Consider the following 22,438-nt stretch of genomic DNA (forward strand, 5'->3'; position numbering starts at 1 on the left):
GGTCTCATTCACTTTCTTCCAACAGATACTCATCTATAAAATAGTGAATTCACTCCATAAAAAAAGTATCTCACAGGACCAATTCCTTTTTCTTTCTTCATTGCCAAAATGTTTTTTTCTGTACAGTTCTGAAACTTCCATAAACTGTAATGTTCTTAAAATTAAGCATAGTAACACAGCCAAAACCCTCTGCTCACATTGTCTATGGCCCCTTTATTTAGTTTCTTTTTAATATACTCAGTCTTCTGCTTTTCAAACCTCAGCCCTTCAAACTCTATCCTTCCCCTCCTCTGTTCTGCTGAGTTTGCATCATTGCCCCAGCCATGCAAGAAAACAGAAAGATATGGCTTAATTAGGCTGCTACTTTATTAATTTAATTTATCTGGGGACTATCCAGCAGCAATTTCTACAGTGCAGGTCATAAATTTTTCATTAATTATTTTCACTTGTAGGAGGGCTGCCATTAGCTTTCATTCCCTTTGGTAGCAGGTACTCAGCTCTCGGTGGGTGATCCACCACCATCTTTAAGTGATGGTTAGGGAGGACAGGTTCTCTTCATGTCACTCTAGACTTTGGAAGCCCTGCTTCAAGTACCCACCTCCTTTTGAGGAGGCTTTTGATTTTGCCCTTTTCTAATGCTGGTTTACCAAGGGAGCAGATCCTCTATGGTAGTTCAAGTATCAGAGGTAGATTTTACTTTCTTGAAGAGGCCAGACAGTATAAATTATATCCCCTCCACAGATTAACAGGATCAGTTAGTTGACCTGAGCTCCAATGACCTGTCAAACAATCGACAGAGCTTTTTTCCACCTGGGTGATTAACTTCCAAAACCTATGAAGGAAAATAGCGCTTAAAAGAATTAGAAGTCTTTTTCCTAGGTAGTCTGCTAAACCAAACAAAGATCCAACTTTTGCATTGTAGTTCTCACCTCAGAACCTCTGCTTTGCTCATCTTTATATTCCCAGAGCTTTTTCCTTTTTTTTCATTTTTACTGGAAACTATCCACTGTGGATTTGCCTGTCTTGCTTTTTAATTGGTGTTGAGAGGCATTTATTGTTATGATCCTGCACACACTTGCACAATGCTTTGGATGAAAAAGCATTATATGATATCATAAAATTTAATGCAAAAAATGTGAAAGAACAGAAATGACAATGGGCAAATTGTTGGGGAGACAATGTCATTTTTCTAGTGTACAAAGACATTTCTTCAATATAAAATATATAATAAATATATAAAAGTATAAAAGCAATAATATTATAGTGCATATAATATTATGTATAATATTATATAAAGTATATAAAATATAAGCATGTTTTTTTATATGCCTGCCTTTAAGAATTTCCAATCTGAACATGTGGAAGGTAGCAGGGAGGGGAAGAAATAATAAAACCATGACTGTGAAGATGTGAGAAGAACCCTTGAGCTTGTGTTCTGCTCTCTGCTGTTACTTTTCCTGTATATAGCTTGCTACTCTAACTGAACTTGAAAATTGAAAGCATAATCCTGTAAAACAGATGAGTCCCAGAACATACTGCATGATCTAGCATATGCTTGATCCATCACAACTGTACAGGCGAAAGATGAAAACACTGATGTGTAGAACTATTTTAATACATCAGACAAAATATTTTAAAATTCAGAGACCATACTTACTTTACTACTGCAAATAGAGGGGGGTTTGCTGGGTGTTTTTAGTTTTTCATATTGGCCTGTAGCAAAACCATTTTCAATGTGTTTTTCAATATGCACTAAAAATGTGTAGCAGAGACTTCCTGGGATTTGCCAGAGATCATAGATGATGTCCAAAGCAGATTCCCATTCTTGTGTTTGAACTAAGTGTGGGTAGCTATAATATATAGATGGTGGTCTTTTCAGTGTGCAATAAAACTAAGAATGTAATTAATCTGATGTGTTATAAAAATGCACAGAATTAAAACCAGGCAGTAATAAACTAGGATTCTAATATAGAACAGCTAAGCAGATTTTTCCTTCTTAAATGAATAGCAACTGGTACTTATGCACCTCAGTGGTCTACTGAATTTTGACTTGCTTCTGAGGGATGTATACAATACGAGTAGGAAGAAAAACACCCTTAGGAAGTCAGTTCCAACCTACATGCAGCATGAAAGATACTTTTTCAGTGATACTTATGACTTTTCATATTGTCTTCTGGTTATAAATGCTTCTTCTTCTGAGAGCAAGAATAACAGTGAAGTACAAAATAAGCTGGTTCTTTAAAAACCTGAAACCTATCTCATTTTCTAAGGATGTCTGTAAATCTAAATCTTCTGATCATGAACATTGCCTGCTACTCCCCAGTGTTCTAGTGAGCTGCCAAAATGCAGAGAGGATGAGGTTTTTCCTATATGAAGGATATAGTAATAACAGTAAAAACAAAGCACATTTTATCATTCTTAAGTGGTGGGGTATTTAGAATGACATTGGATATAATTTTAAATTTTAAAGCCAGGGTGGGTACAGGGTTGGGGGAAAGCCAGGATGGCCACCAGTGGCTGCTGGGCTGATTGGGCTGGGTCATCCCACAGGCACCACCTCAGCCTTCTGCTTCTGCCATCCTCCCAGTGGCAGCAGTTTTTCTTTCTGGCTCGGTCTCTCACACTTTTTCTCCTCTGTGGCTTTCCACCCTATCACTGTACTTTCTTCATTCTCCTGCATCCCTCTCTGTTTCCCTGAGCAAGACCAGGACAGGTTCAGCCCCTCATTTCTGATACAGCCAAACTCCATTGTGCCTGCCTGTCTCAGACAAATCCCACCAGCTCTGCATAGAGGGGCTGTACTTAATCTCTTACAAAACAGATAATGTTTAATCTTTTGAAGTACACCTGGATACTTACCTAATAACGTTAATGTTCTGCTGAGGCGCACATGTCAGTAGTATGCGTAACAAATTACAAAGGAGTATTTTTGAAACACTGGGTATAAAGTTATCCTTACATTTTGACAGGTACCAACATGGGAAAAAAAACCATTCTTTGCTAATAATTGTGACATTTTCATATAGCCTGCATGCACCAGCATAGCAGAGTACCAATTTGTCCTGGACATGTAAATAAAAGTGTCAAGAATTTTCTTGACAGTTCAGCTAACACTTAAACATATTTTATTGTTCTCTTTCTTTCTATTCTCAAGGCAGGAGGACATTAATGACTGTGAAAAGTGAATGAATAACAGAAAAAGAATAATAAAAGAGAGAGGAAAAGAAAATGGAAGAGAAAGAACAAGAATTAAAAACAAAGAAAATATAAAGAAAAAGAAGAAGAAAAAATCTTCTTTGGAAAGGAAGAACTTTAGCATTCTTATTTAATTATCAGTGGATACAGAAGATAAAGAGATCTATTTCAAAACTGTGACTTAATGACAAGTTGATGTGTAATACTTTGCCTGAAGATCCAGACAACATCGTTAAGAGAGAGACAAGTAAATTGTAGGTAAGAAATAAAAATAAATGTTTCCACACCTCTGACATAACTGTAAAAGTTAAAAGGCTACTGATAAATTGGAGACAAATGACTATTGTTCTGGCAAAATAAGGAATCTTAATTCATTTTTTGGATAAAAATATTGCCAGCTCTTGCAATTTTATTATTAACCTCATGATATTTGATGCTTTTTTTAAAGACCTAGATCCTAGATTTATACTAATTAGGAGGCTATTAACTTTCATAAAAAATATCATGTTTCCAGTCCTGATACCTAAGCAGAAAAAAATTAGAGCATTTCCTAAAAGCGTGAAAGATAGGAATCAAACAAGGAGAACCCCAAACAGGTTATTAAAAAACCAACCCAAACCTATGAATTCTGGAAGTCTTACTCATGATTTCTGAATATTTGGCAACACTATATTAACTATAATTAAGTTAGAGATTTATTAGGTAATAAAAACAGCAAAGTTGATAAGACGTTTCTGCACTGAAAAAGCAGAACATGCTGAAAATCAGCCAAAAGAAGGTTAAATTCCAAAAGATTTCAGTTTGCAATGGAAACTTTTACTTTTTTGTTGCTTTCAACAAATGATTCTGCATAGTTTTCCATCAAAAAAAAATTACTAATTTTAAAAACTTGTTTTCAGAACCTGACTTGTTCCACTGGCAACAAACCCAACCTACTGTTTTCACCTCTTAGGGATCCATGAATATTGTTGATTTCCTGTCCATCACCATTTTCATCTCCTCAGACTTCAGTGAGTTTGACATTGTTCAGATGGCATAAGACCATACTGCTAGTAAGATAACTTGAGTAGGCAAATCTAGTTAACTTTTTCTATTAGTTTCACAGTTTTTAGGAAACTGTGCAATTAAGGAATCACACTCAGCTAGTAGCCAAACCCCACTCATATACCTTGACCTCAAACACTCTCTGATGAGACATGCACTGAAATAATATTCTATGTGACCCAACTCTGCTTCCTGCAACACAGTCCCTCCCAGCAGGGGGATGGATGTGTGAACGGTTATTCAAATACTCTGCAAGTTATTAAGTCCATCCACATTGCTTTGAGAAAGGAATATAAGCCCTGGAAATAGACTATATTAAGTCCAGTGATAAATTAAATAAAGAATAGGACCTCAACAGTGTGTGCAGCTCTACCATTTCCAAGAAATATGAATGATGACCAGGTACCTTTTTAAGCTGAAAAAAACCAAAGGAGATTTAAAGATTCCTACCTGTCAAATGGATATTTTCTTTGTTGCTACTCCTCCTGCAATTTTTTGAGGAAAAAGAATTTCTGCCTCTGCTAAAACTTTCCATTTATACTGAACATATACTGCTACATGCACCACCATCTGAGTGTCCAGATCTTGACTACCAGGGCAGTACTCCAAGGCCTGGATTCACTGGCCACATCCACTTTTGCTGTAGTGACACCACAGCTGTTCCTTAGCACCTGACTTGTTGGATTGATGGGTACAGTGTAAGTCCTTCAGGTCTACTTGTCTCCCAGTGCCTGAAAGCCTTATCAAATTTGAACCTGGGAAATCTGGTAATTACAGGACCAGAGACTCCAGCCTGACCAAAAATGTCATCATCATCAAATTTGGGCAGTCTTGTTAGAACTCCAGTCCCATAGTCTGTTACAGTAATGCTATTGACAGAGTATTGCCAAGAAGTCGTCCAAAATCCCAAATGTCAGTCATGTAATCTATACAGAGCAATCTGTATATTCTAGCTGGGTCCATAACACTCAGCTCCAGTACAATTGTGGTTGGAGAAGCTGTACCAATTGGTGGACAAACTTTGGCTTTTTGCCCCTTGTAGCTCCTGTGTCCTGTGCTGGCCTCATAGTCAAGGTATCAGTTGAGACCTTGCTCTCCTTGCACTTTTCCCCAACTACTGATTACCTGCAATGCCTTTAGTCCATGATTCTGTGGCAGACCAAGAATACCTGTAGCTGCCTTGGATGACACCAAGTTCCTTTTCATCTTCCAAGGAGAGACAATTTTTGGTATTTCTGCTGGCTACTTTTTGTCCTTAATTCTGTGCCCCTCTTTCCCAGACTCCTTCCCCGATCCCTTCATTCAGGAATAAAGACAGAGGAAGGACTGCGTCTTCCGTGTTCCCCCTCTGGAGAGATAGAGTGTCTTTTCATAATCATTACACCTCTACCCATCAGTTTCTCATTTGACCTATCTGCAAATACACTGTTTGGATATTGTTGCTCAGTCCTAATTGCTGTTCTGGAGTCAGTTTTCCCTGGGGTGAATGAAGCATCATAAACTCTCTTGTTTCTTTCTCCCTTAGATCAGTGTTTTCTTACGCACACAAGGGGAAAGGCTAAGGTGGCTGATCTAGAACAAATTTGCTCTCTCTCACAGGAGACAGAGCCTTAGCACACAATGACAACTTTGGAAGGGATCAAGCACTAAAACTGTGCCAGGTGGAGAAGGTTTCCTGAGTCCTCTGACCTCATTTTTTAAAAGCAAGATTTTCAGAATCATCTTTTTCATCTACTTCCATCTATTAGAAATATGAAATGTATACAAAACCTAAATTTCTCGGCATTTATTGCTAAAGAAGTGAGGATAAGTGCAGAAATTGGCTAAATTATCTACTAAGTTATGTATGTTTCAGCACTACTGAAGAAATAAGATGATAAAGCTCCTCTTCCAGGCTATTTTATGAAAAATACATTGGTTGTTTTGGAGATGAATCTTCTTCACAGAAAGTTTTGGGGCCATCCTTCAAATTATTTGACTAACTGAATCACTTAATAGCAAATCACAGTATATCCTTACCAATCACAGCACTTCCTGAGAACTGGGAAATCATTAGCATGGTTCTTATTTTTTAAAAAGAATTTGGGGTGTCTGGAGAATTACAGTTTGTTAAAAGGACTGAAAATCAAATAGACAAAAAATAGTGCAACATTTGGGGAATCATAATATATATGGCAAGGGAAAAACCAACAAGCTTTCTGTAACAGAAAAATCTGCCTCTCTAATGTATTGGAAGGTTCTGAAAATATTAATAAGACAGTAGATGAACATGACCCAGTGGACATAATTTACTTGGATTTCAAAAAGCTTTAGAAAAGGTCCCTCATAAAAGAATATTAAAGATAATAAATAACAATGAAGTAAGGGGCAAAGGCTTGTCATGGATTAAAAAGTGATTAAATGATAGGAAATAAATAGTTATAACCTCAAAGAAGAGATATATTAATAATGGAGTGTCTCAGGGGTCAGTACTACGATCAAGTTGTTTAATATATTTTTTTAATAATTTGGAGTAAGTGGATTGCAAGGTGGCAGAGTTTGCTGATGACACTGTACTATTGAACAAGGAACCACTAGCATAACCTCCTACTCATTATGGTAGTCTAAAAACCAACCTGTACTCCTCTGAAAATCACCAACACAGGAATCCCAGTGAAGACCAGTAAAGAACTTCAGCAACATACGGAGAGGGAGGGAGAAGTTACAAATTTGTCTGTCAACTGTTTGGCTTTATCTCCAGATTCACACAGTGAATGGTTACATTCTGGTAAACCTGAGCTAGGAACTGGGACAGAGAGAAGTGTCCACATGGCCTCCACTGTGAAATATTTGAAAAATGTGCCTTTGGTACTCTATCTTCAGTAAAATCTGAAGTTTTCCTGCATAATTGAAGAAAGCTGAAATCATACCTATAGCACTCAACAATCACATGTTAATCCTACCAACAGAAACCATATTTTTTTTTCTCAAATGATGGATAGCTTTGAATGGTCATTAGCTGTAGATAGCATCGTGGGCAATCTCATGCAGTAGCTTTTCCTTGCAAAATACAAGCCAAACAAAAGCACTTGCACCAGAACAATACATTCTGGTTCAGATTTTCTCTGTTCATAAGCTTCTGTTCATCCCCATCAGTAAGGACCAAGCATTCCAAGTCTTATTCCCCAGGTTTTCATATCCACACAGAACTGCACTGCTCAACCCATCTGAGAGTTCACTGGAAAAGAAAACTTGTAGTGGGATCTTCAAAAAAAGCAGTCCTGCTTTCAGAATCAGAAACAAATTACCCTATACATCACTAGCCATAGCTTCCTATAAAAAATGAGAATAGCAGGAGTTCTCAGTGTTAAGGGCTACAAAATTTACCTTCCTCTAACGGCATTTTTTTCTAATTCTAATCCTTCTTCCCCAAATATAAAGAATCAGAGCTTTTTGATCTAACTATATATTATGTGTCTCATGTCCCAGGATGTGTTCGTCACCCAGAGGACACCATCTCTGAAAAAGAAAGGTCAGGATTCATCGCTAGTAAATGTGAAATGCATTACAGTCATTCCAGGTACTTTCTATCCAGAGTGGAATAAAAAGTTCACGTCATGGAAAGGAAAAGTTATTTTCCACAATCTCTCCCTAAAATGGGAAGAAGTAACAATAATCACCCATAGAAAAACCACTGGCTAGTCACAGTCCCAGCCCTTCATATAAAAGATATCCCTTCAGAACCCAGCTTGCTTTACTCCCAGGCACAAATATGAAGCTTTATACACAACTTCACCTCTTATTGCCACCCCTGCAGAAGAAAATGTGCTGATATTAGGTGGCTGAAGGAACAAGAGGAGATAATGCAGACAGGCAAACAATCTGATGCTGTTGAAATAGAATGTTAATCTACTGACATTTTTTAGAGGCCAGTGCAAGCATTTGGACTAATGCAGTTTTTACCTTGCGCAATACAAAATAATGGTAAATAAGCCTCATCATTTTAGGACACTAAATGATTGCTACCGAAGCTGCAAAATATTTGTTTTATTCATGTTAAAAATGCAGAATTATCTGACTGTTTTGGTGAATATCCTGAAGTATTTGGCAGTGGCTTAATCTGTAAGCAGACCACTAACTTTGAAAGGCCAGTCATTTAATCCATTATATAGTTCTCTATTACCCCAAGTATCATGGGAGAAATTCAGTCCATTCACAGGTTGACACAACTTGCAGCAACTTAGCTGGTAGTTATAGCCACTCAACAAGGGACCTGACTTTGGCTCGTGTTTTACACATCTGATGAAATGTATGGTTTTAAATGCACTAAGTTTAATCAAGCAATTGATTTCTGAATTTGCAGAAAATAAATTAGGGGATCTTAATGTCAGTCTTTATTTTTATTTTTAATAGGACATTAGATACAAATCCTAGTTTATTGTCAGCTGGTTGAGAATTACAGTATGTTGCAGTATAATCACAAACAAATATTATAATTACAAATACCAAGGGAAATTTAGGCTATAAGGCAAAATGAAAAAAGAATTTGACTGTGGAAAATTAAATTAATAAAACATTAAAGCACTAAAAAAGAAACCTACTGCCTATTATAACTAAATTGTTTGCATAGCTAAAATAAAAAAAACACTATCAGTGTTTGCATTTATGAATGTTACATGGCAGTCAGAGCAGGTAAAGGAGAGAAACAGTGCAGTTAAGGTTACAGTCTCCTATCCATTTCTCCTACATATTTGCACACTGAAATTAATTTAATCCTTAACATTTTTATTTAAAGCAATGAAATTAAGGATTTATCTACCTTACCTTTAGTTTCTAAGAGACAACACAGTGATAGGTTACCAATATAGCCATGATATGCCATGTCATGGCATATGCTGGGAACTCTTTTAATGTAGAAGTCAATGGGAGCAGAATTAGGCCAATGTTAAAAGCTCATGAAAAATCTTTCCCAGGATGACTTTCTCAACATCAAATAGTAACTCTGTAACAGAACTGGGATTGGAATTGCACTCAGATCATCTAAATCCCAGTTAAGTGCCTTAATCACATGACTTACTGGAGCTCTCCTAAATGAATTCATACATGTTCCCATCAGTTCTTCACCTGTAGACTCAGAAATTCTGGTCAAAAGCAATCTGAGGTAGCTGCAGCTATGAGTCATCTCCCTGTCAGATGTCTTCTGCCAAACATACGCATGAACTGACCCTCATGATTCCTGAAGGAAGGAAACAAACTTAAATGGAATCCATCAGAACACAGAAATCAAGTTCCTCAAAAGCACACTGGTTCACCTAGCAGTATTTTTTTTCCTATTAGTGTCTTATCAATCAAATGCACAATTCATTTATGTGACTATTTGCTTTCTTGCAAAAATGGGGTACAAAAAATACAGAAGCGCTAACTTCAATGGAAAATCATCTTTCTTAGAAAAGAAAGGCTCACAAAAAGACAAAGCTTCAAGGACGTTTTTTGTGAAAGTTTGAGAGCCACCTAGACCAGCTGTGACATCTGTACTAATTGAAAAAGCAAACGAGGCCACAAAGGACTGTTCTTTGACCATTTAATCAATTTTCCACTCAATGCATTGTTCATTCTTACAGACTTTAATGCTAGAATTGATTTTAACAGCCATTACTGAAATACGTAAGTCAAAGGTCTCTCAACCTTTTTTAAGTTTGACCAATGGGAAAAAAAGATTATGGATATGCGAATAAATCAGTGACTATGATTCAAATGCCTTACTAAAAAACACCGTGTGAATCACAGTCTACCCATGTACTAGTGGTCACATGGGCTAACTAGAACATAATATAAGAAACAGCAAGATGGTGATCTCTGATAATGTCTGGTCTGGACTCTAAAATTCTCTGTTAAACTTTCAATAATGCATAGCTCATATAGCTCACTTCAATACAGAAAGAGGCCAGCTGTCAAATGTTTATAAATACATTTGGAAATTGCATATTTGACTAAAGTAAGCAGAGGAGTCTGGAAGCATGAAGAATATTAAGATTACCTATTAAGATGCTTTTAGGAATGGTTAGTGGATATATGCCCTGCTAAATAAAGGAAAAGGAAATACGGAAATTTGTGCTTTAGCTTACAGTTCTACATTCATCTGTAGAGAGGGAAAAGTCAGAAAAAATAATGCTTAAATAATTTCTCTCTCATTTTTAGCAACTTCCCTTAAATAGAAAAACAAACCTAACCTACCATTTGCATGGTACTGGCCAGAGCTAATATAGAGGTAAAGCAAGGAGGTAAGCTGCAGTGAAAACAGAACACACTAAAATGGGTATAGGTTAAAAAAATCCAACTGATCTTGTTGTCCTACTTCTGGACTTTAGGAAATTTTTGTCTTCTATGCCAAAGAAAGATCTGCAATTTGTAGAATTCCTATCTCACAGACTAAAAGATTCTGTGGAGATGAAAGAGTGCATAAGAAAATTCTTTTTCATGGTACGACTATATAGTAAAAGGCAGCAATGGCTGTGGGATGCTACGTGTTAGCAGCGAATTCTTTAACATCACTGTAACATCAGCGATTCCCTCATGTACTGCCTTCTCCTTTTTCTGTGTTCTGGGGCAATAAGAGTTTGGCCCTAATGAAACAGATTTACAGTATGACCTTTGCATACACGCATGATATATTGTGATGACAGCCACTCCACCGTGAAATATGATGCTATGATCTTTCAGTTGTTTCCCTTTGGAAGATGAGCCTTACATGATTAGATTGATAAGCATCAATGTATCAGAAATTGTGCCAAAACAGCAGCTACTGGCATGTTGTACCATAGAAACTTTAAGGATATTGACATAGTTCTAGAAAAACAAGCTTAAGGACAAGCTGAGCCACAAAAATCAAATAACGTAATTGACAGATTATTTGATGCAGTTCCTGATTAAAACTTTCCTGTTTTACTGAGATACACTGACTTACAAAAGACCTTTGACACTCCACTGTAAAGTGTATGAATGCTTTAAGATTTTTCATCATTATGGTGCATGCTTGAAATTTGCTTAGGCTGTCAGGTGTTTGTCAGGGAGTCCTCAATATTGTTATAGTATAAAAGGGCATCCATCAGACACATTAAACACCATGTCTGTTCCTTAAGGAGATTACCTGTATCTGTGATATGTTGCACTATTGACACACACATGACATCCAATTTAGCAATCTGCATTTACCTGGAGATTTGCATGCATCATAAAGCAGAGCTTTAATTTTGTTTTTCTTCTCAAGTGGGAAACAAGGGAGGCAGAAAAAGGGTGCTGGTTTTTGCCATCCATATTCGGTGACATTGTTGAGTGTTATTCATTCATCTGAATGTTCACTTTTGGTTTTAATCTTCCTATTTTCATTTATAAAGGTCAAAGCCAGGTTGGGCCCTATTGCTATAGCTGCTGTGCAGAAGTAGGTAAAGTATCAGTCATTCCCTCAAAAAGCTTTAAGTAGGCAAAACGTAACTGGTGGATGAGATAAGCACGCAGGTTAAGGTAGGTTGAGAAAGATGAGTCAAGAGAGAGAACAGAATGCGCACTTATAGAGTACTGTAAGTTCTTCTCATATACCTTAACACTTACAAAATTTACCTTTCTGCTCCAGCCTGATAAGAGTCTAAGTTAAAGTTTCTTTATTACTTATAATCTTTGGGTGTATGCCAGGTCTTTATGTGGTCTTAGAGTACTAGATAATGTAAACATCTATACTAATTTTGAATGCTGTAGACAGTATAATACAAATGAACTCCGTCTTATTTTGCACATAGCATAGTTCTACGTATTCTTATGACATCTCACGTAATGCAATCTATAAATAAAGCACAGTGTTGTTTTCATGCTTGAACTTCTTGGTGACATGTATAGCAGTAAACTGAAAAAAGCCAGGGTGCAGGCCAGAGAAAAAACACAAGATGATGTATATTGTTAACTTGTTAGCTAAGTGCATGTCAGGGTTTCAGACTGTGGCAAATAGCAGTTTTTCATACTCTGCCCGTGCATAGCTTTGACATTATTATGGGTCACGGAGTATTTCAGCAGGTTCTTTGGAGGTGACTGGTCTGTTCTGGAAGGTGAAAAAGTTTTGCTGTATAGATATGGGTTGTGCCATGCAAGGTTTTTTTATTAATACAGATGCAGCTGTAATGTTGTGCAGTGATGTTCATCCTTTCTCAAATACAATTTTGTAGAACAGATGGTCCAGAAAACAATGATCAAACGAATGAAAGTATTTCAAGGAATATTAAAATTATTTGCGTTGAGTAGCTTGAAATGGAGACCCAACCCATTGTTCAAAGAAGCTGCCAAATATTGACAAGAAAATACACCTAAATGTGCAGACCCAGAGACATCTAAAAAGCTCTGTTTTCCCCAGTGTAGTGTATGTCTTGAGGTCTTCTTTTATGTTTAGAGTGAGCAATTGCTTCTTGTTTAAATTTCAATACTTGGAAGATAAGGCAGCAGGCAAAGTTCTTAAATTCCCTGGCAAAAGATGATAGGCTTCTGGAATAAATTTCATCTTAGCTTGAAAAATTTCACCACAAAACAAAGCATATTAACTTATAACATGGGAGCGCAAACAACTCTACCTACACACAGCACCAACATTTCCATGGCTGCTATTTGAAGTATTAATTCCTTCCAATGTTCAGTTAATGTTAATAAGTGAAAGATATATTCTCACGTTGAGAAGGGAAAAATATAAACAGCCAAAAAAGCAAGTCAATATTATTAGTTATAGGAAAATAATTTTTGAGAAGTTATTGGAAAGGAACTTGACCTTTTGAGGCTGGATTCTTAGAATTACTATGACAATCCCTGAACCATTTGAATCAGCATTTAATTTTCTTAAGTATCTTGTTAACCTGTGAATTTTTCAACAGCTCTAGATAACTAGAGGTACAACAAATTATGGGGGTTTGATATATTTCTGAGATCCAGGATATTATTAAATAGGGTTGTCTAATTATCTTTTTTTGTGTAATTTAAATTTTTTCAAATACTACTCATCTAAGTAGAATCAGTTAATTCTGGTATGCATCTGATATATTTTAGACATCATAATGCTTTCTTTGCTTGTTTTCCCATAAACAGCAGCATTTTGCGGGGAGAAAAAGGATTTAAACAGTTTCAGTTGTGCTATTATTACCGCTATGATCTTGTTAAAGACTTCAGGTAAATTGATTAGCTCTGAAAAGCTGCCATCCATCTGCAAAGTGAGAAATAATCAGTAAATAAAGCTGCAGATGAGTCTGTTGGAAAGAGTACTACACTCTTGTCGGTTGCTGAAATACCCCGTCAGAAAACAACTGTTCACCTCCACCTGACGAAGAGTATTATCTGCTAGGACTGAGAAAGAGCAGTGTCAGCGTACTGAACAAAAAAAACCCCACCAAACCAAACCATTCCACTGTTCTTTTAGTTTTGTGAAGTAAAATGAAGTCTTATTAGGAAGAGGAAGAATAGTCAGTGGTACACTGTTATGTTGGTCTGACTAAAAAAAAAAAAGAAATGAAACTAAACTTAAATGAAGAAACCACAGTAGCAATATAAAATGGCCACTTCTATCCCTCACCAAATGCAGTTCTCTAGATTCAGTGGAGCTCTCAATCTAATTCTGAGTATTCAGGCACAACCAGAATGAGCATGGAAAACAAAACGGTCTTGCTTTTCCTTCTTACTTACTTCATAGTCTTTACAGTCTAATTAATTTTGTATCGGTATTTAGTACCAAAAGTGTTTCAGGATGCAATTTTTAATATACTTTATAAAATGTTGCACACTGGTACTAAATCGATTCAAGCTTAGAATTAATTGTATGTTAATGCTCCATTTCAGTTGAGGTATTACACATGCCATTTATATAAAACCCAGTTCCTGTTCCACACAATTTTCATGCTGAAGCATCTTGACTGATGACCATGGAATCACTCCTTATTTGCAAGGTTCTTGGGCAAAGAAACAAAACCATCATGTAAACCAAAGGGATGCAGAGACATGTCAGCTGACAAGAACTTACTGAAAATACCAGGTAGCTTTGGAATATTTTTTATCCCTTTCATTTTGCTTTTTTTTTTTTTAATTTTTCTAAAAAACCTGAAGAGATCTGAATGAGAGAAACTTTAAGAAAAAAATGTTCCCATCTACTCTAACAGGGTGTATGAAGGAGGGCACTGAGGCAAGGATAATGGATAGATTAAAAAAAAAGAGAGAAAATGGGCAGGGAGACTTGGGTTAACAAAGTCAGAAGAAATGAAGAGAGAATGACCATAATAAGGCAGAGATATGCAGAGTCTTGAAAGGACAAGTCAGATGCTGTGCAGCAAATCCAAGACTTCCACATTAGAGCAAACAATCAGAATAAGGTTGGTAATGTGCATTTTATCTTAATGTCAGAGATAATTTTTTCCATCCTTTGAGCTTGTCTCAAGCTTTTTTAATGAGCTTTGCTAATTTATCAAAAAAAGGCTATTTGGATAATAAACATGAATATTAAAACAAAAAGAAGTATGGTTTATGGAAGTTCATTGCCCAAATGTCTAAGCCCTCTATTGTGAAGCAGAAGTATTCATCTGCTCTTTCAATTGCTTGGTTAAAATGCTAAATTATTCCTGGTGCTTTGTAGCAGATCAGTTAACATTACTTTTAGTTTTATTCAGACAGCATGTTCTAGTTCTTTGTATATGAGGCACTGGCAGCTTGACCTTCCTGTTTATTCCTTTATAAGACCATTATCATCAAAGTTTTGTGGCAGACAATTCACAATTTTCAAATGTTAATGTTAAAAGACCTAGATTTCTGACCGATGTCAAGCTTTATTTACACATTTGGAAAAGCAAAAAAGGTTCTTATCACACTTTAAATGAATAAGCTCTAGATAAATTGTGCAATACAGCTTGAAATGTTTCTTATCACATTTTTGAAAAAAAGCAAGATCACAACAGATGCTCTGGGGAATAGAATCCAGATAAAATATAAGTTTGGAATCCATTCTCTGAGAACCAAATGCCAGTACATTTTAATTTTTTTCTTAATGCAAAGCTATTTGAAGGCAGGATTAAAAAAGGAGTTCCATTGAAAGGCTCCTCAGCAGCAGTTCCTCTTTGTACGAGTTCACATCCTAGCTTCACACGCAGCACTTGTGGTGCTAACCAGACCAAGCAAATAATTAGTGAAAAATAATTCAGCTGATGAGTTCAGCCCTTTATGCACCTGTAATATGTGGTAGAAGAGCCACTTTCAGCTCTGAACAGGCAGGAGGAACTAAAGCAAAGTTTTGTTAACGATGGGGAGTTTACCCTTTCCAGTGCTCTGCCAGAGGAACAGTTATATCAATTTGTATCCTATTTAAACCTATGCAGTTTGTGTATGTTATTCTGTTTCCATGTTTAATGTAAGTAATTGGACAGTGGAATGCTCCATAAACGTAAGAACCTGGCTGGCACAGCTAGAGACCAAAATTATATTGATTTATTTGTGGTTCAGACTAAAAGCTAAAGAGGTAGATGCTGACTTTTAAAAATTATATTCAGTACAGAGCTGATAACATGACCCTTATTTACCACACCATATATTCAGCTTTAATTTTTTTGTTGTTTATCCCTTTTCTCTGCAAGCTGCAGCACTTGCACTGAATATAACAGTGAAATAGTGGGTAGACAGGCAGTGTTATTCAGTTTTGCTGGCTGTTCTAAGTGATGAAACAATAATTCACTGGGTGATAGATAACAGAAGGTAATTTTATGGTTACTAAGAATGAGTTTGCATTTGTTGGGATAGTTACTATATAAATTTATAGATCTATTTTGTATGTACCGCATTTTAAATTTTAGTGGCAGCACAAGGAACGGTATGAGAGTAACACAAGTAGTACTGTCATGAACTCCTAGTTTAGCAGCCACTTGTAAAGGTATACTGTAATTCAACATGAAATAGCTTCAGAATGTTCTCACAATCTTGTTATAAATCATGGTCTTTGGAAGGGAAGGTGTTATTAAGTTTGTTTTTTGATTTTCTCTTGCCCTTCCTCCATCATCTTATCTAGGGAAAGTGTTGAAAGGTAGGAAAGGCAATTCTGTACAGGAGGTCCTTTTAAGTGCTGGATTTAAGTGCTCTTTCAGGATTTAGCACTCTTCTAAGCTTAACTGACAGGTCACTTTGCCCCTTGTTATCTGGGCAGATAGACCCTGGGACCCTACAAAGACAATAAGATTAATTGTGGGGCAGGCAGTAGGATACTACAGCTTCAGATCACAAAATTCAGACAAGCCTCAACACCTGTCAAGCTATTATGACATTTACATTCAATAAATATAATGTCTCCAGAGAACCAGAACTGTTTTTGTTTAAAGATGGAGATTGGGCCCCAGGGAAGCCATTTTGTTGAACACACCATTCTGTGGTGAAGAAATACCAGCTTTTGTCAAAGATTTAATTGTTGGAAGAGCCATTAAGATTTCAGTTCAGGTTACAAATCTGAAGGAAGCCTAGACTGACAGAGGGGTGTTTGATTTGATGATCATGGGAGCAGAAGAGGAATGGAGGTGGTAGATGTGCTAAATTTGCATTTAAAAAGCTCACCTAGGAACTTAGCAATTAGACTTTTGAATATAAAAATGTAACTTCAGAGCATCCCAGAAGTATTCAGAAGTACTGAATTATGTAATGGCCGAACCAAGGACATTCCTTGAAAGTTAGGTTGTCTGCAAAGTACTTTAACAGAAAGTGGCAGAATTCTGAGGAAACACAGCTCTGATCTTCAGGAGTTCAAACAGGACTTTTAGTCCATTTATAAAATTAAAATGGACATCATTAAGAAATTATTTTTCCAAAATTATAGTTGAAATGTTTTCTTCCATCATGTTCCAAAAGAAAATTATTCTATATAACAGTGTACACACAAACAGCAAGAATACATCTGGAAAAAGACAAAGTTGGGGGGGGAAAAATTGGATGCTGTCCAATAGCAAAGTTATCCCAAAACCTCCTTTGTCAAAACAAATTGGAATGATGACTTTGTCTTGTGTAACTAACCTCATGCAGATATAACTTGGGACATTCACAGAGGAAAAACAAGATGATTCAAGATAGCCTTATACAGCTATTAATAACAGTGCTCATCAAAATTCTCGATAAGTACCTATAGACCAGTTAATAATGCAGAAAATGCATGGTAAACCATGTTGTAATGCCTCAGAGACAGCATAAAGAAGGAGGATGCAACACTGCTTTCAATTCCTAAAAAAAAAATAAAAATCCATTGCTTTTCTCATTCTGAGAGCAACAGGAAGGTATTCTGCATTTGTATCCTAATTGTAAAAGTGAAGAAAGCAAAGTGACCAAAGTATTTGCTCAGACTGTTTGAAATTTATAGGGCAGAACCCATCACTGAGCATGTATGTTCTTTTGGGTGCCTGTATCTCCCAGGCTGTTATGATAGCTTTACTACGTTGTATATGAAAGCAGAAGGTAAATAACCAGTGGGTGAAAAGCCTCTTTGGGAACTGCTCGCAGGAGCACACAGTGATGGAAAAAATGAACAGAAGCCAAGTCAGTGTTGATCTGCCGGATCCTCCGAAGGCTACACTCCCAACACCCACAGCTGAGAGCCACAGGCAAATTGTTAGCGAGACCTGCTGCCTTACTGACGGAGGGAGATCCACAGGTAACAGGAAGATCCAGAGGCAGCTCCTTCCTCTGAGAAAGATTTCATGCTCTGCTTCACTTCAGCATTTAATCAACCGCAAAAGCAGTTTATTACTGTGTATACTCCAGTGCCAGAAACATTATCGCCTAATTAAATTGTTTCATTGTTTTGCTGTATCAAGCAACATGTCTCTTTAACTCCCTGTTTTATTTAGTAGCAAGTTTGCTTTAACGTCATCAGAATGGGATATTAAATTGAAGGGGCGGCTGTTTAAACTCAAATTCAAATCAATGATACAAGTAGCCATTCACTGCCAAATTCTAACAGTGTTTTTCACTTTGCTTCAGTCCTGCATTAAAGCACTGTTCACAGCCTCTTCTTCTGCATTCACATTTGATTTATGACTATTCCTTTTGGTGGGACATACATTTCAAGGCCTCTTCACTGTTTAGGCTTCCTACAATCAGTGGAGTTTCCCTCTTCTGCAGTTCTTTTGGTTACACTGCCATGCTCAGTTTCATTGTCATCAAGACAAAACCCAGCATTTTTATAATGAGTTACTTAATTTCAGGTGTCAAAAAACTCAAATATTTAGATATACCAGGGCCTCAGAAAAATTTACATTCTAAATACATACCCTGAAGCCCCCCTAAATAGAGAATTTATTACAAATACCTCAGATTAGCTTTTGTGCTCATCCTTCATTAGTTTTAAGAGCTTTAAATGGATGATACTTAAGTCTTCAAATGCCCTCAAGGTTATTCCAAATATTCTGAGATGGTTCAAGCCATAAGGTTCTCATTCATGCAACTATAAATCATTAGCTATGTTTCGTTGCTGCTATTATATTATTTAATTTGCATAATGAAAATTACTATATAAATAACATTATCAAAAAGATTCATATCACAGTATAAACAATTACTAACTATTTAGAGGGAAAAGAAATGGAATTTTGTCACCTGATGGCTCCTAAAAATTTTTGTAATTCCCTTGTTCATAGTTGAAAAGTTTTTTATGTCTGGTAAAATGTGGAGTTACACAGATAAAAGGAAAGGAAGAAGCACATAAAAGTTGCTTGTATAGGGCTTTTTTTAAGATGACTATTTTAGGGAGACAATGTATGATAAGAGCAGACTGATTCAAGCTCTGGCCTTGAGCTGAAGTGTGGTCTATTACCAGAAAACCCAACTTCTTTAACTTCTGTCAGTAAGCCTAAATCCTGAGGAATTCAGGATCCCTGTGCCTCCAAGAGGCAGAAATGGAGAGGAATAGCCCTGAGGTCAGCGTCCCTCAAGGCTGGTGGATGTGCCATGTGTCACACTGGTCACGTCTTCCCTAACAAACAGACATCTACAGCAACGATGCTTGTTCGGCACTAACAGGGGCAAAATGTTTACCTTGCATAGAGGAGGGCATCTTCAGTAAGCCCAAGCAGAGGACCCTTTTGGGTGTTCAGAGATCTGTATTATATCCATATTTAAATTTACTTATCTTATCTTCATATTAACAGATAAAAGTTAGCAGATAAAATTTTGCTTTCTGCTCATAACCCTTGTAAAAAGTAATTGCTTCCCATGACCTCCTCACTGACTATTCACTTCTTCCCCATTAAAGAAATAAAAAATATGCTTTACTGTAATTTCTTTCAAACACTCTATTTAATTTGTTCTCCATTTATCCTATAATGATAACCCACCTACCCTATTTTCTAGAATGTAAGAGCTGCTGCTTCGAGATAGTCCATTTACTTTCCAAGTGCACTAAAGTTATAAAATTAACCTCACATCTAGATTCCCTATGTTCTTTTTCAATTATCTGAATATTCAGAGTGGTTTTTGGCTTTGTCCTCCAAGAAATAGGAGCAAGATGCAAAATTCTTATAAGAGTCCCAGCTGTATCTGAATCAATACAAGTGCTGTAAAGTAACCTTCTTTACAAATGTTAAACAAATGTTAAAAAGGGGAATGCAAAGTCAACAGAAAAGAAAGCAGTTTCAATCAAAGGTAATATTATTTCCTTTTTTTTTTTCCATTGTTTATGCCAAACAATGGTTATAGGACGTTTTTTTTAGTTGTTGGCCAGTCTAAATAATCTATCAACTCAGATTTGATAACCAAATTGTTAACATACATCAATCACCATCTTTTTATGAACTAAAAATAGTGTGTTCAAATGGATGTTGGCAAAACAGAGAGAAAGTGTACAAAAATAATCAAAGGAATAGCAAGTAGTGATAGGTTCCATCTCCTTCTGCTTATCAAAGACAGTGCTAAGAGTGGATCACAGCCAAAAATAAATTACTTCTAAAGCAAGGATTGCTTAGCAGTGGTTCTTCAGTCTGGTAGTCAAACATTCAATGGCTAGAAGTTAAAACCATAAATTTTGACATGAAATTTCTATGTCCAGGTATGAATATCTGAGTAAGTTTCCATGGTAAGGGTAGTTAGTACTTCACTAATGGTTTGAATGGATTTTTCTTTAACGAACATTACTGACTCTTGGGTCAGAGTCAGCTTAGGGGCATGGAGAGGAGAGGAGAGAGAGGAGAGGGAGAGGGAGAGGAAGAGGGAGAGGGAGAGGGAGAGGGAGAGGGAGAGGGAGAGGGAGAGGGAGGGGAGAGGAGAGGAGAGAATTCACTGACAGTAAAATGCAGAATCCCAATAGAAAACTCAGCAGGAGAGGAGAGGAGAGGAGAGGAGAGGAGAGGAGAGGAGAGGAGAGGAGAATTCCATGGTCTTTATCAGACATCAGAGAAGGTTATCAAATGGTGTCACTGGATTTTCAAGCTAGGAGGAAGCAGTAGTTTGATACGTTGTGATAAAGTAATAAAAATGTGCTAAAAATGCATAATTAATTTTTGTGCTATTTTTAATGGATTTGACAAAGGACTAATCTTTACAGAAAATATAACCTCATCTAAAAATGGGACATAATCACACAGCTTAGCTGTGTACTGGATGGGCTAAACCACACCTACTGCAACTGACAAATAAAAGGAAAAAATGGTTAAAAAGCACACTGATTGAAAAATGCAGAATTATTGTCTTACAACTAAAAAAAGACTCACAAATCTCTATTCCTTGTGTTTCAGAACTTCTATTTGTAAGGAAGGGAAATAACCTTTACTGTATTGTTGGAATAAAAGGAACTAGATGATTCATCTCTGTGAATCTGCTTGTTGAATTTGATGGATCATTCTTAAAAGCGACGTTGCTAATCTTCAGGTTTTCTTTTTTAGGTTATTCACAGATCAGTGGGTTTTCCGGCTAATACAGGTCCTGATGCTCTTCTGTCTTCACACATGGTATTCATCATATCTTGACAAGAAAAGACCTTCAGTCTACAAATAACCTTCACTGAAGTAAGACATGTAAGTGGGTTTCTATATGAAAGATAGATTTTATGGCTGAATAAAAAACAACTGTAGTTAAAAAGTGTCATTGCATGGCCTTATTTGAAGATTTTACTTAAAAGAACTTTTAGTGTTTGTTGTTTAAATCACTAGTAGGCAAAAAAAGGATTAAATTATTTTATCATTAACCACAAATTCAACAGGAAAGGAAGATCAGTTGAGTATTTTATCATTCTGAAATGTGCAGCCTTTAAAATATTTAAGTATCCACATTAGTTCTTGTCAAACTAGCACAAAGCAGTGCATAATATGACCTATGTGTAAGAGCAGAACAAGATAAGAGGCTTTGGTAAGGGTGAAATATTCACAATATGGTTACTTTGTGCAACAGTTAATAATTTTGTTTCCTAACACTATGCTGCTACTACTGCTGCTGCTGCTGCTGCTGCTGCTGCTACTACTACTACTACTCTTATAAATCCTGAACAAGGTGACAAAAATACAAAAAAATCTTTATTAGGTAATTCAGCATCAATACTGTCAGTGACAGCAAACAGAAATCTGATTAAAATTCATTTTCTCATACTACAGGATCAGCTTAGCTTTAGATCAGAAAGACTGGTCAAATTTTACTATTTGCCACACCACCATAACCCTAGTGAAGTCAACAGATCTCTCATATCACAGAACTAGGCTAAAACTAAATCTTCCTGAAGTGATTTACTGATTTCACAGGGCATATGAGGAAAGATTTTGTCTCTCTTCAAGGAGAACATTGAAAAAATCTTAAAAAAATGGACAAACTAGAAGTAGAACTAATGAAATTTAATTTCTAACATCTCTCACATACTAGTCCTGTGAGGTATACTAAAGGAGGTTTTGTTAGTTTTTTCCTCATTAGGAAAGTTTTCCTCATGTCCTGATGAGGAACACTAATAAAGTCTCTCTTCTTTGAGAACCACTCATTTCACGGAGCATGTAGAAACTTAATATCTTTATAAAATCCATTTCTAACAAGTCAGCTGGAAAGTGGTCACTGGTTTCCAAGACGGCATCATGGGGTGGGAGCACTGATCAACAGGGAGTCTTGTTGAGGCAGAGTGATCTGACTGAAACTCTCTCATAAGCAAATAGCTAGGGAACTCCACTTTAAACAGCACACGTAATCTGTGATCATACCAGGGCATAATATTTTT

The sequence above is a fragment of the Egretta garzetta genome, unplaced genomic scaffold (assembly GCF_000687185.1).
Source record: "Egretta garzetta isolate BGI_Z169 unplaced genomic scaffold, ASM68718v1 scaffold524, whole genome shotgun sequence".
Lineage (NCBI taxonomy): Eukaryota > Metazoa > Chordata > Aves > Pelecaniformes > Ardeidae > Egretta > Egretta garzetta.